Here is a 4181-nt window from a genome sequence, read left to right on the forward strand (position 1 = left end):
GCCTTATGTCTTAACTTTGCTTCGTTAAGGAAATATGATGATTCGAATATGCCTCTCATTACAGAAATCAAGCGGTGATTTTGAACAAGCTCTCCATTGACTTTCTATGGAGAATTTTGCGACTTTGTGTTGGTCTGAGGAGATTTGCCAAAATTCTATAAATCCCACAACAATGACAGTGACATTTTCGGAAAGCCAGCAAAAATACCTACGTTTTGATATATAATTTGTGGAAGTTGAGTGAAAATTGAGCAAGTAGCAAGAAGTTGTTCGGACATGAAGAGAAGACTGCAAAACCTTCAGTGGCACACTGGAAGCCAAGTGCATAGCAACCATAACAACGCATGTAGTTTGTGAAAAATCACAATTTTGCAACTGAAAACTTTAAGAGGCATAAAAGTAAAATGGTAAAACATTTGAAAAAGCTGATTTATACCTGAATAGCCCAATAATTTGTGAACATTTTAAAGTTTAAATGGTTGTTCTACAAGAAAATATGACGAAGTAGTTAAGTTTCAAAAACAAGCAAATTTTAGCAGAATTGCAGAAGTTTCCCATTCATTTCAATGGGACAAATTAAGCTTAATATTTTAAAAAGTATAATAGTGAAAAATACCAAAAGACATAGCCATCATTAGCAGAAATAGCAGAATAGTTTAAAATTTGAACAGTGAAAATCGGCTGAAAATTGTGGAAGTAGTTAAGTGCCAAAAAGTGTACGGAAGTCCCAAGAGGAACTCAATAGTGTGGATGCCTCCAGCATCCACACAATTAATAAGAAAACTCCAGACGATTCCATTCTGAGCTGAAGAAGCTTCTGATAGGTTCGTAGAGTCCATGTGAGTAAATTGGTGGCACACCTGTGGATGTATATAAGGCAAAACACAGAGTCTGTTTCTGTGACATGGGAAAAACAAGAGATGTCAACCAAAACACCAGGAAAAGAATTGTGGAGCTCCATAAGTGTGGCTCAATTTTGAATACAATTTAGTGCCATTTGCAATTAAGAAATACATATAGTTTCTCTCTTTACTCTTAAAGTTAACAAATATGTTTTTATATTTATCAATCTAAAAAAATAAACATTTAGTCTGATTTGATGTTACAATTAAAAAAGTGTTTGTGTTTTTATCTGAAGAGTATGTAAATATCTGGTTTCAACTGTATATTTGATGATGTTGGTGTTTGGCTTGATTGTCAGCACAAAGAGGGAGAGAGAGGAGCAGAGAGAGAGAAAGAGGAGAATGAGGACAGAACAGAGAGGGAACAAGAGCAGGTGAGACACACATGTTAGTCAAATGGTTGTTTGCCAAAACTCATCAGAACATGTATCTAGTACCTGTTTCTTTTTAGATACCATTTGTTACTTTTCAAATTCTATATTTATTAAGTTATGCAGGCTTGTTTCCACAACAAGGCTAAATAATTATATAAACTTTTCAGAATCTAAATAGTGTACTTTGGTAGAATTAAAAAATAAGTGTAGTGCAGGTGTATGATGATTTTCAGTGCTACTATCATCTAGTTCTGATTCTGGTTCTGTCTTGGTTACTGTTGTAGTCCTGTTTTAATTCCGGATCAGTTCTGGGTCTGGATGAATTGGGGTTTAGTCCCTGTGTCTTGATACAGGCCCGACTTTGTTCTGCCTTGCTGCTTAATTAAAAAACTAGTTTAAGGTGTCCTGCATATGTGATATTTATTTTTTTTTCCTATATGAAGTCATTCTTTTTTGAACAAAACTCAAAACAGAGCCTAATAATCTTTCAGTCATTTCTACCCTCACTTAATTTCCTTTCGCTGCTCAGCTCTCACACAGTGGCTCAGCTATGCTCCAATCCCTCCATATTGTGGCCAATCACATGCGAGGATATAGGATAATATCATTATGTGAAAAACAGAGGGTGAGAGACGCGACAGTCAAGTGGAGCGTGCGTCTGTCCTCTCAGTAAGTGAGTGAGACAGTAGACAGCGGTGAGGAGGGCTGTGCGAAAGCAAAAACACATAAATATGCCTGACACCCGTAAACCAAGCAGCATCTGGCTGCAGTTTAAAGACTTTTTTTGTCTCGGTCTTGGTTTTGGTCTTGGTCTCGCCTCGACTCGGTCTCAGTCTTGGTCTCGTCTCAACTTCGTCTTGGTCTTGGTCTTGTCTTGGTCTCGATACCCTCTGGTCTTGGTCTTGTCTTGGTCTCGATACCCTCTGGTCTTGGTCTTGTCTTGGTCTCGGATTAGGCGGTCTTGACTACAAGTCTAGTTTCCACACATGAACTCGCATACCCCCAAGCACACCTGAACGCGCATGCACACACGCACGAAAGTGCTAAACAAGAAGAGTTCCCAGATGGTACAGTTGACACATGTGTGACTCCTGTGATTAAAGCATCTTTCTTTCAGCTTAACGAGTGAACCGTCAGCTCGTTCAAACACACGTTAAAGTCCGTTTGGCTCGACACCACTGAACAGAGGCAGCAATATAACATAGCTAACATTAACAGTGCAGTGAATCCTGCTTGTGCCGTGATATTCAGGACTGCAAACTGAGCAGCATTCACTGACTTTCAGCTTGTTGTGTTTGTGGATATATGACTGACTTTAATTATTCATAAAATCATCACATTCTCTGTAGGATTAAGGTCAACTATTGAATGGCGTATATTTGAAAGTAAAGGCTTTAAAACCAAGTTAGTACAAACATCACTAATGTCACATAACTTTGCCGACATGTGGCCAACAGTAATGTTTTAATGTTCTTCATTATTAAACATTCGTACATAAATAAGTAGGGATGGGTATTGAAGCGAGATCAATCAATTGGAAACCAGAACAACAAACGACGGAGGCACCAGACAAGTGCAATCAAATGATGAGTTTATTAACACAGGAGAAGAACCATCAGCATATGGCTTCTTTTCCCTCTGACAAAAATACATTGAATGCTGGTTTTATAGCATAGAAAATTAACGCCCACACATACACATCAATACAGGTAAAAAATACATTGTTTACAGACAAGGGTACATCTTAATAACTATAAACAGACATAGAACTTTTCTTTTCTATAACACCTGCCTTTTAAGGTAATAAACTTCAAGCTTCAGGGTCTCTAAGGGCTAATAATTGACCCTCGTCATCAATCACTAAGTAAACTAATTTGCAGCAGGTCTCAGAAAGAAGCAGAAGACACTTGGGCCTTCGCTCAGGCCTGTTGCTAGAATTATGTGTATTGTAAGCATACATGCAATTAACCTGCTATGTTCTCATCTTCCCTCAACATGTATCACCTGGACACTCTCACCAGTGAAGCTTAAAACCCTCTTGGATGGAACATCAACTCCAAACGAGCACAGTTATGCAATGTGTATAAAATGAACTCAACCTGTGAATAGAAAGGTCAATGTGATGACAAACATATTCAATGCAATATGAACCCTGTGAGAAATATTACTGATAAAATAATGCTGAAAAACATGTTATTAATGCATTTAGCATAAGGCTGGTTATATGGCAGCAATAGAAGAATCCCTGAATCCTAACATTCCCTCTTTTGACATTCCAACAAGGAATGTCACCACACTTCGTATTGTATCACTCCCTGCCCCACTCTATGGGTTCTAAGTTCATCTGGTAGATGGCCTCCACCCAGCCAGGGTTCGCAACCCTCGCCATTATCTTTACCAACAATCCTCTGACACAAGGAATGATACAACCAGCGATGACCAGTATTCCCAAAAGTACAGCCAAGGAGCATATCACTGACATAGCCACACCTTTCCATTGTCCAAACACGGATGTCACCCAGGACTCCAGCGGGTTTTCGATACCTGAGTACTCATGCATGGTTTTAGACAAAGTTTTCAGGCCCTCCAGAGCTCGGGTTACTGAGCCATCTGGGGCAGTATTATTCGGGATAAAGTGCAGCACATGTCTCCGAACATGGCGCACACGCCTCCCTTCTCTGCCAACAACATGTCAAGGGTCATTCGATTCTGCACGCCCATCAGTGAACTCGGACCCAATTGTTCCGCGAACCCCACCATGGCGTCCCTGGTTAGGTTAGAGAGTCTCAGCAAGTTATAATGAACATGGTTAATGCGATCAACATTCTTATTAGGTGTTACCCAAAGAAATATACTTTCAAATCCTGCAGCTACCGGATTTACCAGCTTGTACTCATCTGGAACT

The sequence above is a fragment of the Oreochromis aureus genome, linkage group 14, assembly GCF_013358895.1.
Source record: "Oreochromis aureus strain Israel breed Guangdong linkage group 14, ZZ_aureus, whole genome shotgun sequence".
In the NCBI taxonomy this organism is placed as follows: Eukaryota; Metazoa; Chordata; class Actinopteri; order Cichliformes; family Cichlidae; genus Oreochromis; species Oreochromis aureus.